We start from the raw sequence: 15819 nt of genomic DNA, 5'->3' as shown, positions 1-15819 counted from the left end.
CAAATTCCTTCCCCCCCCCCCCCCCAACATCTCTTGCCATAGTTTTTCCGATGGTATTTCTTCCACTATGCAAAATAATTTTCTTTTTGTCATGGTAAATGAATTTAGTGTTTGAATTTTCGTGTGCAAACATTATCGTTTGTCAACATTATTGTTGAGTAGACCCGTTCTCTAATTGATTTATGGTATTTAGTTTAGCGAGAGTGGATATAGCTATTGACACTACGACTTCATCTGAATTCTCAAAAGTTGTTCATAGTCAACAACAAGTAAGTTTTTACTGTTATATTGTATTTATTTGCAAGACTGTCGTAAATTTAATTTTTAATAACATATCATAATTTACTTCTATTTGTTCTAAATGTTAGGAAAATGATGACGACTTCAATACATACCATTATACTCAATACTTTACTACTGACCAAGTATGAATAAATCAAATATTAAATTTATGTATTAATTCAACTCTTGGTGCAATTTTTTTAATTACAGTTTTTTAAGATGAATGTGTAGGTATTCCATAGTCGAGAGTCATTAAGTAGTTGGGTTCGTATGGTTGGGAAGGAACTTGGTTTGGTTATTGTTATAATACATTCTGAGCATGGTGGTTATGGACACAAGCCTCATATACACTATTGATGTTAGTGTAGTGAAAAATGTCAAAAAAAAAAAAAAATGAAAAAATCATTCAGATCATAAACTAAAACGAAAGATGTCTGTTTGAAATGATAAGACATGAAATGCTGTGATTTTGCACATCTTATGTATCGATGAATGATATATGTACTATTTTTGAATTGCTAATAGAGATAGCTAATATAGTTAAAGGGAAAATTACAATTGAGTGTATGTGTGTGTGTATTTGCATATGAAATGGAAATATTGAATAAACGAAAATATAATGATATGATTACAATAATACTTTTTAGTACACAAAACTAATATGAAAACAAATTTAAGATATGACAACAGAAATATATATTAACAATTAACAAAACAAAAATAGCTATTATTTTTCAAATTAAATTGATAATCTGACTTATTTTGTTGATCTATTGATGAATCAAACCTCATTTCTGTTAGTGATTTCGATGATAATCTATTCATCTGTGATGTTCCATCATTCAAAATTAAAAAGTTAGTGGTACAATTAAATCCATGATATTAGAAACCAATTTGACATGCAAATCAAGATATATAAATGATAACCAAAAAAGAAAAAGAAAGAAACAAAAAAACTTCACAATGATCATCAACTTAGAAATAGATTTTGAGAAACTCCAGCATAAGAAAAATTGCTTTTATTAAAAATAGTGCTTACCCTTTTGTGCTGATTTTTACATATAAATTTTGAGCATAGAATAAAATGAGCAAGGTTAGTTTTATAGCTATAATGGCTTGCAGGTAGAATGAGAAAGGTTGGTTGGTTTTGTTGGATATAATGGTCATAATTACTTTCGTATTAAATCCTCATTTGACCATTTTTTAAATATTTAATTAAAATATAATTATATTATCTAATTACCAAAGTTAATAAATAATATTACTTTGTTAATAAAAATACGTCTAACCTATGTTTGCCATTAATGTAAAGTTGGACTCACACATTTTAGTTCTTTTTTTGCCACACAAGAGCCTTTTTATAAAAATTTTAAGAACAAAATAGTCGGTTGAATGTTAAGTCACTGAATTTTCGTTTAATATTTTTCTAGTAATTGAATGTAGTTAACTACTCATATTAATTCCAAACCAAATGATATATATTAATTAAATAATAATTTAATGCAGGAACTATAATGTAAATACTAAAGATTAATAAGGACTTTGTTGATTAAAAATAAAAAATTTCAGAATAAAATAATCAATTGAATGTTTTCCAATCATTCATATGTAGGGTAAAAGTGATTGGAAGCAAAAATGATTATTGCCAATCTTAAAAACTCTGATAATTAGAAGTTATTTACTTTAACATATTTGTCACCTCATTATTATATTAATGCAACCTTTCAATTCTGCAACCTCAATTAACTAATAACTTAATGCATACATTATAATGTAAATTATGAAGATTAATAAGGGTTTTGTTGATAAAAAAAATGTAAGGAAAAATTAATCAACTGAAAGATAAGCCATTGATTTTTCGTGTGTAATTTTTTTTCTTTTTCTTTTCCTTTTCTTAGTGATTGAATGTCCCAATTTATATTCATTCTAATGCAACCTTTAGCACATTTGTCACCTCATTAATACATTAATGCAACCTATCAATTTTGTAACATCAATTAAATAATGATCTAATAGATGGATTATAATGTAAATCATGAAGATTAATAAGGGCCTTGTTGATAAAAAAAAATAAAAAATGCTTTGTTAATGAAAAATAAAAACTCAATGGATGAATTATAATGTAAATCATGAAGTAATAATAAGGATTTTGTTGATGAAAAATAAAAAATTGCTTTATTGATAGAATATAAAATTTGTAGGAACAAAATACCTACCCAATTGAATGATAAGTCACTAAATTTATGTTGATTTTTTTTAATAATTGAATATCAGTTTCACTCCTTATATGAATTCTAAATTAAATGATAAATATTAATTAAATTGGTAATAAGGGCTTTATTGGTGGAAATCAAAAAGTGTAAAGAAAAAATCAATTGAACGTTGGTCATTGAATTTCAGTGTGTAATTTCTTTTCTATTCATTGAATGTCCTCATTAATATATTAATGCAATCTTTAAAATATTTGTAACCTCAATTAAATAATAACTTAATCGATGAATTATAATGTGAAACATGAAGATTAAAAATTGCTCTGTTGATGAAAAATAAGAACTCATTGCATGAGTTATAATGTGAATCATGAAGATTAATAAGGGTTTTGTTGATGAAAAATAAAAATTGATTCGTTGGTGGAAAATAAAAATTATAAGAACAAAATGATCAATTGAATAGTAAGTCACTTTATATATATATAATTGAATGTTAGTGTCACTCCTTATATTAATTCCAATAAAAAATGATAAATATCAATTAAATATTTCACTTCTTATTTATATTTATTCTAAACCAAATGATAAATACTAATTAAATTGGTATTCCAATTATGAGGGTATAATAGACATATAGTTAAATATGTAGGGATAAATTTGGTATTTAAAAGTTCCTCCACCATCCTCACTTTTAATATATTATAGATTAACACCTAAATGTGCTAAGTACTCTTATATTGTGATTTAGGTTGCATTTTAACGATCATGGTATAAAATAGATGAAAAGAGCAAAAAAGGACTTAAATGGAAGAAATTGAAAGTTCAAGGACCAAGTTGCAAATAATCCCTAGATGAGACGAGCAATGAAATGAAGATTAAAGATGTTGTGGGTTCAATTGAACGTAATTAGAAGTTGAAGGGTTGAGATTGCAAGAAAAACGATTTAAAAGAATCAAAAATTGAATTCGGAGACTAAAATGTAACATTTGGAAGAAACTTTGCCTCGACGACAACCCAGTTATAAAATCTGGGCGACCGCCCAACATCAAAATTGAATTACTGAAGTCAAAAGAATCACGGCGAGAAAAATCTAATTTCTTTTCTGATTGAAAAGTTTATGGAAACAAATCTTGTACATGATATATATACCCCAAATCTCATCTAAAACCTAGAGAACGTCCCCAAACCTAATTTTCTCTTTTTTTTTTCTTCAAGATTTATGATGTGTAACTAATTCTTTTTGCTTGATTGAAGGAGACGGAAGCCTTGGAACAATTAACCGTGAGATTCACGTTTTTTTTTATTGTTTGATTCATATATTTTTAGTATTAAATATCCTTCTGCACTTATTTTTATGATTGTTGAGTTTAATTGTTAGGGAGCACACTAGTTTTTTATTTTCTACAATCTATAGCTAAGTCAAACTTCAAATCCGTAATTGTTTGATTGATTTAACTTGTGAAGCGACTAAGATTAGTAATTTGCTACTTTGGAAATTATTAAATCTTTGGAAGAATATTTATCTAGGTTAAATGCAACCGCGTGTACTTGTGTTATCTAGTTCATTGATTTCTGTGGCTCATAAAGCGGCTTTTGAATTAAATCTTCATGCTTGTCTAGATTGTTTGATAACTATGATTAATTAGATCGCTCGTTTCTAATTAATTAAAACTAAGGAGAAATAGGAAATCGGTTCGAATGGAAAATTATTTTCCACAATAAATGTTAAAATTATGAATTGATGATTATTTGTGGATCAATGATCGGTTATGAATTTCCAATAGTAGATGTTGACTTAGATTAAGGTTCATTCTGTTGATTTAATCCAATTTATTAAATTGCATTGCTTTTAGTTAGAATTGATTTCATCAGAAATAAAAACCCCCCGTTATTGTTAACATTGCATAAAATTAGACTAATCACTTTTCGTGGGATCGATCCTTACTTCCACTACTACATACATTTTTTGAAAGTATAGGTTTTATTATTTTTGGGTGCCTGCGATACCACGCTAGAACACATAAGTGTGAATGCCCATTTGATCTAAATGGTGTGAAGTTGTCGACTAAGGATGATTGGATGTTAAAGGTATTGTGTGGACTACATAATCATCCACCAACATAACATTTAGAAGGACATCCTTCTGTACAGAGATTAACTAATGAAGAGGAGCATATGTTAATTGCTTTGTCAAAAAGTTTGGTAAAATCTAGGAACATATTGATGACTTAGAAAGAATGGGATCCAAATAATGCTAGCATAATGAGGACTATTTACAATGCACGTGCAAGGCATATATTTATTGAGAAGGTGAGAAAAACACAAATGCAACAGTTAATGAGCAAATTAAAAGAACACAATCATATTGAATGGCATAGGTCTCATGGAAGAACAGATGAAGTTAGAGACCTTTTCTTTGCACATCCGACATCCTTTGATTTCTTACATGCCTTCTCATGCGTGCTTATGATGGATTATACTAGGACTGTAAGCAAAAATCATCAAATCGAAAAATTGAACTGAAACTGCATTTTAGAAACTGTCAATTTGGTGTCACGTTAACCCGTCAATGAAATGGTTTTGAACCAAACCAAACCAGTTAAAAATAGTTTGGTTTAGGTTTGAGAATTCTAATTGCGGTTTAAAATCAAACCGGACCGGTGATAAAATATATTAAAAAAATAAAAAAAATGAAATTCTTTGAAAATTCATCCAAATATGTAAAATTCAATAGTTTTGTATCTTTTGTCATTTGTGGGTATTTTTGTCTATTTTTAATTTTCTATTACATATATATTATTATTACCCAATAATGCAATGTTGTTGTTGTTGTTGTTGTTGTTGTCAAGTTTTAATTTTTTGTCTTGGGCCCAGTTTTAATTTTTCTGGACTGGAGGTTGGATACTTGATTCGTTTAGGAGTTCATTAGGTGCACAGATGGTTGAGGCCTGTATATGAGGAAAGAATTGATTGCAAACTAAGAAGGAACTTATAATGCTGTGCCAATATTTAGATGAAGTGGAGGGATAAGATGATTCAATGAAAGTTGTGGCAGGTGATTTATATTTTCTATTACCATATTTTTGAAGATTTTCTTATCTATCTAGTATCTAGTACTATGATGATGTAATGAATGCATTTGTTTGACGATGCAGACGATGAATCATGTGTGACAACAATTGATGTTTGAGTATATACGAGAAACTGAGTTCGTAACAACATACAATTTTAAGCTTGTGTAATTGTTATGTTTAGATATTATAAGCAATTGCTTTATTATTGTGGTTGGTTTTTCTCTATGTCTAATCAGTAATCTTTTTTCTTGCAGATATGATGATCACGACTTGTTGGATATCATTAATGTTTTTGGCCTTATAGTTAGTTTAGTAGACTTTTATTGTAACATTATCGTAACGTTATTAGCCTAAAAATGGCGAACAAAAAACTATATTATAGTTTATTGTGATTTCATTTTAATTTAGTTGGTATTTAAATTTATAGTAGATATATTTAGTTTTTTTTAGATTTATTGCTAGTAAGATATAAATATATATTAAATTCAATGAATTAATGACGTAAAAATAGACGGGCAAAAAAAAAATATGGCGAAATCGACGGTTTAAAATCGGACCAAACCGTTAGGTTTAGATTTGAGTTTTTTCCAAATCGTTTAAAATGATTTGATTTAGGTTTGGGTTTTTTCTAAAACTGGTTTAAACTGTTTGGTTTGAAAATCTGTTAAAAATCAGTAAAATCGGACCGCTTACACCCCTAGATTATACTTACAAAAACAATAGGTACGGACTCCCCCTCTTCTTGAGATCGTTGGGGTTACTTCGACCCAAATGAAATTTTCTACTGCTTTCCTATTCATGGAAGACAAACAGGAAGCAAACTATAGCCGAAAAGTGGAAAAGTTGAAAACCTCAATGAATCATGATGTCTTGCCACATGTCATTGTCACAGATAGGGAACTAGCTCTTATTTAATCAATTGAAAAGATATTTCATAATGCCAAGAATTTACTATGCACATGGTACATATCAAAAAATGTATTGGCCAATACAAAGAAGTTCTTTGAGTGAAAATAAGAATGGGATACTTTCTGTAAGAGCCGGACTGCACTTGTTGCATCTACTATAGATGAGATATATGAACAATTGGCCAACACTTTATATTTCCAATTTGAAAATTTTCTGGAGGTATTAAATTATGTTACAGGATCATGGTTGAGTAAATATAAAGAGAAATTCATTGGTGCTTGGATGAATAAAATTATGCACTTTGGTAATGTCACAACAAACAGGTAAAATGTATAATGCTTATATTTAATTTTAGCTTCAACATTATTTTTTTTTTAGTTGGCAAACAAATTATTGTCAGTTTATCTAATTAAGTAAAGTATGTTTATATTATTCTCAGACCAAAGTAACCAATTCAAAACCAGGGAAATCATCTAACATTACCAGTCGTTCTAGGATTACTGACCACTGACTTATGATGTTTGCATAGCAGACTGCAGTCTCAAGATTTAGTAATCTCTGTATGCTCCATTCAAGCTCTCTAGTTCGTGCTGTCTCTAAAGATGAGCTGCCTTTTTCTTTTTCCTTAGAAGTTCGTTCCTATGGCATCCTGTAAAAGTGTAAAAGTTTTATATCAGGACCACAAAGTGTAATGGAATAGATAGGAAAGCATGAAAGAACAAGTGTAGCGCGCAAATCCTCCAAACTTACTTCAAAGTGCATGTGTAAGAAGTTGGTGTGCAATATTCATGAAATTAAGCTCCAACATGCACTGTATGACATTTTGACCCATGACCAAACAAGTACTTTCATCGTCGGGCATCATTGAGAAAAAGTAAAATTTCCCCAAGTGACTGCCAGGCATATGGAAGCTTTCATGCTAGACTAGCACATATTCAAGTTTCAGGTCCTTTGGATTTCGTTTGGGTTGTCGAATTACGATGTGAAGTGAGGGACGTGAGATACTCCTTTTGTGCCAATATGTATAGTCAAAGGTGGTAGTTTGTGTCATCCAATGTAATTTTGATTGGGCATTCATCACAATACATTCCTCAAGACACATATCACGCATATGAAATACATGCCAAAAATGCAAACAACCCTTCTCTTAGGCATTTTATCTAACACGTTAAAGGAATCCCGTTTTCTATTAGAACTACATGATAGTTGTAAATACCAAATTCCCAATCCATCAATGTCCTACTATCAATCCCAATTTCCTTCAAGTCATCAAACTTCTTGGCACATAATAAAATTATATAGCAAAAGATAAGCGATTTATTTTTCATACCTTGAATTTCTTGGGAAATAGATGGGTGTTTGCAGTCTTTAGTGAATGGATGCTGTGTTAAAAATTTGCCCAATGCCATGTGGTGTGTTTGCCTTAAGATTTATGTGTACGAATGTGTGATGATTGTGTATGCAAGTGCAAATTTGTATTGTGAAATTGGGTGGAATCATGCCCTAGAAGATGACTTCGTGTGTGTTGAATGGGGGATTTGAATGGTGAATTAAAAGCCAAGTTACGAGTTAAAAACCATAACAAGTCCTTCTATGCAGTCCTGCTGGTGTCCATGCAGCCGCATGGATGATTTGTCTATGCGACCGCATAGATATCATCCGAACCACCTTTTTTTTTTTTTTTTTTTTTTTTTTACACTGAATGCACTTGGTGGACAATAAAATTTTTTCACTCGACCCAAGTTTGGTCAAAATTTTCCCAAGAAAATCTCGATTTTCAAATTGTGATTTTGACCCACTTTTCACATACCCAAAAACTTTTTGTATTAAAAAAAAAACATATTAAACCACATGGGGTACGTCCAGTCCATAGACTTAGTTCCAAAACCACCTTTTTTAAAGACAATTGAAATAAATCTTGATCCCCGAAAACTTTGAAAACACTCTTTTTGCCTCAAAATGCGTGATGTTCACAATCAATCACCAAAACACCATTTCAATCATTCTTAACTCGTGCTCAATGCATTGGACTCGTGTGGGTAGTACTTAGGTTTTAGGTGATATGCGTGTATGATCGATGACCTAAAACTATTAAGAATGCTAAAGAAAATTGAAGAATTCCTAATCTAATGCAAGAAAAACAAATAAAATAAAAGGATACAATGGGTTGCCTCATACCCAGCGCTAGTTTATAGTTGATAGCTCGACTTTCCCATGTTTGCTTCAATTTGGTATATCAAGTTGAACGGTGGACTTTTGCTTGGGGAAGTCACCGCTCCAGTAATGCTTCAGCCTTTGCCCATTAACTGTGAAGGTACCCTTGGTTTCATGGCTAACCTCCATAGCTCCATATGGTAAGACAAGGACCCGACCATATTGACCTCAGCTTTCTCGAGAAGAGATTAAGTCTTGAGTTGTATAGCAAAACTTTCTACCCCACCTTAAACTCTTGCCTCTGAACGTGCAGATCATGCCACTGTTTGGTGTATTCCTTGTAAAGTCTTGAGTTTTCAAATGCTTCCATCCTGAATTCATCTAACTCATTGAGTTGCAGCAAACGTTTTTCATCGGCTGCCTTCAAATCTATGTTCAGTTGTTTTATAGCCCAGTATGTACGATGTTTAACTCAAGTGGTAGGTGGCATGCTTTCCAAAAAACTAAGCAGTATGGAGATATACCAATTGGTGTCGTGAATGTTGTTCTGTAGGCCTATAGTGCATCATCTAACTTCTTGGACCAGGCTTTTTAAGATGAACTCACTGTGACCTCAAGTATCCTCTTCAATTGCCTATCGGACACTTTAACTTGCCCATTAGTTTGTGGATGATATGGGGTCACTACTCGGTGTTTAATGCCATATTTACTCAGCAAATGTTCAAACGGACAATTACAAAAGTGCTTGCCTCCATCATTGATTATAGCTCTTGGTGTGCTATAACGGGTAAAAATATATTTCTTCAAGAAACCAATCATCATCTTGGCATCATTGGTTGGAAGCGCCACTGCTTCCACCCACTTTGATACATAATAAACGGCTACTAGAATGTATTAATTTGAGTACGCTAGGGAAAAAGGTCCCATGAAGTCAATCTCCCAGACGTCAAATATCTCCACTTCCAAAATGTTGTTTAATGTCATTTCGACATTTCATTCCTCTTCGAGATATTTTCAGTGCGTTTACATCTATCACATCTCTTAACAAACTCAAAGCAATCCTTGAACAATGTAGGTCAGTGAAACCCTGACTGAAGAATCTTCGAAGCTATTGTTGAAGTTCCAAATTATCTCGCATAAGCAAATGAATGGCAGTGTTCAAGAATTTTGGGAACTTCTTCTTCAGGCACACATTGCCTTACTATCTGATTAGCCCCTCGCCTATAAGAATAGGATCCTCCCAGAAATAATATTTCAATTTAGCAAAGAATTTTTTCACTGATGGCTTTAGTAATCCCGTCGTGGAATGGATTTGGCTAAGTAATTAACAATATGTGCTTTTTCCACACTGGACATCTGCTCGTCTGGGAAAATCTCATTGATATCTACTTATTCTCCTATCTATCCATGCTTTAATCGGGATAGGTGATTTGTTACAACATTTTCACTACCCTTTTTGTCTCGAATTCAATATCAAATTCTTATAGCAGTAATACCCAATGGATCAATCTCGATTTAGCATTTTTTTTGTCATCAAATATTTCAATGTAGCATGATCTGTGTAGACTATAACTTTAGGCCCCACGAGATATGACTTGAATTTGTCGAATGCATATACCATAATCAATAGCCCCTTTTCAGTGGTTGTATAGTTGATTTGGGCATCATTTAGAGTTTTGCTCATGTAGTAGATCACATGAAAAACCTTTTGTCTTCATTGTCCCAATACTGCACTTACGGCATGATCACTGGCATCACACATTAGTTCCAAATGCAGTTCCTAGTCTGGTGCCACAATTACTGATGCTGAAGTGAGTTTCTCCTTTAAAGTGGTGAAAGTAGTCAAGCACTCTTCAGTAAACTCAAATGGCACATCTTTCATGAAAAGTTTTTATAGTGGCTTAGTGATTTTCGAAAAGTCATTGATGAATCTCCTGTAAAATCCCACATGTCCTAAGAAACTGTGAACCCCTTTAACTGATGTTGATGGTGGTAGCTTTTCAATCACCCGAATTTTCGTTCTATCCACATCAGTTCCTTTAGCTGATACTCGATATCCTAATACAATCCATTTCAGTGCCATAAAATGGCATTTCTCCCTGTTCAAAACTAAATTTGTTTCCTAGCATCTTTGTAAAACCAGACTTAGGTGCTCCAAGCATTCATCAAATGAAAATCCAAAAACTGAAAAAGTTATTCTTGAAGGACTGATCTCTTTAATGTTTACTATCATCCACCCAATCACTGTCTAATCTCTCTGAGTACCCTAAGCAATTTTTCTTCATCCACCTTAATAACTGTGTTTGAAATAATGATCGAGAGTGTACATGACTCCCCCAAGCAAGCATACCTGAGATGTGGTGGCAATTGCTTGAGTTCCAATATGGACGGCTGCTGAATGGAAGGTAGTGGCTTTGTGGTTCATGTTCCAAGTTTCTCGAAGTGCCTTTTTCGTGTGTATGCTGGCCTGGTCTCCAAAAACCTTGCACATGTCTCAATTTTAAGAGAATTTGATTGAGTTGATTGGGAATGTGTAATACACACCTCAGAAGCATCAGATGGGTGAAGTAAGAACATCTTCTGGACCACCTTGTCGTTAACATCAATTGGAAACAACTGTCTGATTTTGTATGAAGTTTCATAGCCTTAAATGTTGAATGATATATGTTCCTTCTCCAATCTCAAAATCAACTGTCCCTTTTGAACATTAATCAAAGCTCTCCCTGTTGCCAAGAATTGTCTGTCAAGTATTAAAGGGATGTCTTTGTCTTCTTCCATATCCAAAATGAGAAAATCCACAGGGAATATAACTTTTTCTACTTTGATGAGCACGTTCTCTTTTATATCTCTTGGATGTTTCAATGATCTGTCAGCCAATTACAGCGTCACTGTTGTAGCTTTTGCCTTTCCCAATCCAAGTTTCCTAAAAATAAATAGAGGCATCAAATTAACACTTGCACCAAGATCACATAAAGCTCTATCAAAGTAAACTTCACCAATAATACAAGGAACAGTAAAACTCCCTGGATCTTTTAATTTCGGTGAGAGCTTCTTTGGAATTTTGACGTTGCATTCCTCAGTTAGCATGACTAGCTCTTGTTTTTCCAATTTACATTTATTTGACAGGATGTCCTTTAGAAACTTTGCGTAGCTGGGCATCTGGAATATGTCTTAGTGAATGGGATGTTTATGTGGAGCTTCTTGAATACTTTGAGAAATTTCTTGTACTACTGTTCCATTTTATGCTTCTTCAACCTTTGGGGAAATGGAATTGGGGGCTTATATAGATTGACTATAGTTGTGGCTGTATCTTGTGATTTCTTCGAACTTTCTTTTATAGTTGATTCCTTTGGTTGTTCATCCTGTTCCACAGTTTTTTCTTCTACAAGAGGTGCTATCTCTCCATTCACCTCCGACCTCTTGACATGTATTTCAGTTAATCGAACCCCACTTTGAGTTATAATGGCCTTTTAGGGATGGTAACGCAGCAAGTTCGGGGCGACACCCCCTCACCGTCCAGCCTCGTCCAAAACTCCATGAAATTTTGTAGACTTCCAATCGATTAAAAATTATGTGTATCGATAGTGCACGAAAAGCATTAAAGTTTGAAACATAAGTTCGTCAGTTCATTTTATTCTTATAATTTCATTTTTCAATCCATCTGGAATTGCTATAATATTCTCATCAATCCACATTAATGTTATTATCGAGACTATGAGTTGGATATCTTAATATATCTCATTAGTTCATCCTAGTCACATAATTTCTTTTGTCGATCCATTTGGAATCGATGTAGTATTTAGATTATGCATTTGATATCTTAATATCTCATTAGTCCATCTTAATAACATAATTTCATTTGTCAATCTATTTGGAAATGCTACAATATTTGATATTGTAATATCTCAAAAGTTCATCAAAATCTCACAATTTACTTTGACGATCCCCCATGAAATCTTGGTGAACTTCGAATTGATTAAAAATTGTTTATATTACTAGTGCACAAAGAGCATTAAAATTTTGAAAAATAAATTTACAGGTCCATTTTATTCTTATAGTTTCATTTCTCAATATATTTGGAATTGCCTAATATTTTCTTCAATCCACATTAATGTTATTATCAAGATTATGAGTTGGATATCTTAATGTCTCATCAGTTCATAATAATCTCATAATTTCTTTTCTCGATCCATTCTGAATTGCTACAATATTTTCTTCAATCCACATTAATATTATTATTTAGATTTTGAGTTGTATAGCTTAATGTCAACATTTCATCAATTCATCATGATCTCGCAATTTCTTTTGTCAATCCTCCGTGAAATCTTGGTAAACTTCCAATCGATTAAAAATTATGTGTATTACTAGTGCCATAAAAGCATTAAAATTTTGAAAAATAAATTCGGCAGTTAATTTTAATCTTAGAATTTCATTTGTCAATCCAATTGGAATTGCTAAAATATTTTCTTAAATCCACATTAATGTTATTAGTTAGATTATGAGTCGAATATCTTAATATCCCATCAATTTATCTTAATCTTGTAATTTCTTTTGTCGATCCATTTGGCATTGCTACGATATTTCGATTATGATTTGGATATCTTAAGATCTTGTCAGTTCACCTTAATCACATAATTTCTATTGTCAATCTGTTTGGAACTGCTACAATATTTTCTTCAGTCCACATTAATATTACTGCGTGGGTTATGTGTCGGATATCGTAATATCTGATCAGTTCAACAAAATCTCGTAATTTCATTTGACAATGTTCCTCGAAACCTTGGGAAAGTTCAAATCGATTAAAAATTGTGTTTATCACTAGTGCATAAAAAGCATTAAAATTTTGAAAAATAAGTTCATCGGTTCATTTTATTCTTGTAATTTCTTTGTAAATCCATTTGGAATTGCCATAATAATTTCTTCAATCCACATTAATGTTATTATCTGGATTATGAGTTGGACATTTTAATATCTCATCAATTTATCTTAATCTCGTAATTTCTTTTGTCGATCCATTTTCCATTGTTACAGCACTAGATTATGAGTTGGCCATCTTAATATCTCATTAGTTCATCATAATCTAATAGTTTCCTTTTGTTGATCCATTTAGAATTGCTACAATATTTTCGTCAATCCGCATTAATATTATTATCTAGATTATGAGTTGGGTGTCTTAATATCTCATAATTTCTTCATAATCTCATAATTTCTCTTGCCCACCCTCCCTAAAATCTTGGAAAACTTCCAACTGGTTAAAAATTTTGCGTACAATTAGTTAAACTAAAAGCATTAGAAATTTGAAAAATAAGTTCGCCAGTTAGTTTTAATCTTATAATTTCATATGTCAATTCATTTGAAATTTCTATAATATTTTCTTTTATCCACATTAATGTTATTATCTAGATTATGAGTTGGATATCTTAATGTCTCATTAGTTCATCATAATTTCATAATTTCTTTTGTCGTTCAACTTGGCAATCCTACAAAATTTAGATTATGAGTTGGTATCTCATCAGTTAATCTTAATCTCATAATTTCTTTTGTTGATTCATTTGAAATTGCTACTATATTTTCATCAATCCTTGTTAATATTATTATGAAGATTATGGTTGGATATGTTAACGTTTCATCAGTTCATCCTAATCTCGTAACTTCTTTTGTCAATCCTCAGAGATATCTTGGTAAACTTCCAATCAATTAAAAATTATGTGTATTACTCGTATAGAAAAATCATTAAAATTTTGAAAAACGAGTTCGTCAGTTAATTTTAATCGTATAATTTCATTTGTCAATCCATTTGAAATTGCTATAACATTTTCTTCAATCCACATTAATGTTATTAGCTAGATTATGAGTTGGATATCTTAATAGCTCATCAGTTCATCTTAATCTCGTAATTTTCTTTTGTCGATCCATTTGGCGTTGCTACAGTATTTAGATTATGAGTTGCATATCTGAAGATATCATAAGTTTATCTTAATCTCAAAAGTTCTTTTGTCGATCTAACTGGAATTGAAACAATAATTTCTTCAGTCCACATTGATATTATTATGTGGGATATGAGTTCGATATTATAATATCTCATCGGTTCATCGAAATCTCATAATTTCATTTGACGATCCTCCGTGAAATCTTGGTAAACTTCACATTGATTAAAAATTGTGTGTATTACGAGTGCACAAAAAGCGTTAAAATTTTGAAAAATAAGTTCATCGGTCCATTTTATTCTTATAATTTCATTTTTCAATCCATTTGGAAAAGGCCATAATGTTTTCTTCAATCCACATCAATGTTATTATCTAGATTAAGCCATGGATATTTTAATATCTCTTAATTTCATCTTAATCTCATAATTACTTTTGTCAATCCATTTGGCATTGTTACAGTATTTAGATTATGAGTTGGCTATCTTACTATTTCATTAGTTATCTTAATGTCATAATTTCCTTTGTCGATCCAATTGGAATTGCTACAATATTTTCCTCAATCCACATTAATATTATTATCTCAAGTATGAGTTGGATGTCTTATTATGTGGGATATGAGTTCGATATTTTAATATCTCATTGGTTCATCGAAATCTCATAATTTCATTTGAAGATCCTCACTGAGGTCTTGGTTAATCGGCGTGAAGTTTACCAAGACCTCAGTGAGGATCTTCAAATGAAATTATGAGATTTCGATGAACGAATGAGATATTAAAATATCAAACTCATATCCCACATAATAAGACATCCAACTCATACTCGAGATAATAATATTAACGTGGATTGACGAAAATATTATAGCAATTCCAAATTGGAACGACAAAGGAAATTATAAGATTAAGACAAACTAATGAAATTTTAAGATAGCCAACTCATAATCTAAATACTGTAACAATGCCAAAAGGATTGACAAAAGTAATTATGAGATTAAGATGAAATGAAGAGATATTAAACTATCCAAGGCATAATCTAGATAATAACATTGATGTGGATTGAAGAAAACATTATGGCCTTTTCCAAATGGATTGAAAAATGAAATTATAAGAATAAAATGGACCGATGAACTTATTTTTCAAAATTTTAATGCTTTTTGTGCACTAGTAATACACACAATTTTTAATCAATGTGAAGTTTACCAAGATTTCACGGAGGATCGTCAAATGAAATTATGAGATTTCAATGAATCGATGAGATATTATAATA

This window comes from Olea europaea, chromosome 20, assembly GCF_002742605.1.
Source record: "Olea europaea var. sylvestris chromosome 20, O_europaea_v1, whole genome shotgun sequence".
Lineage (NCBI taxonomy): Eukaryota > Viridiplantae > Streptophyta > Magnoliopsida > Lamiales > Oleaceae > Olea > Olea europaea.
This window is presented reverse-complemented; position numbering follows the sequence as displayed.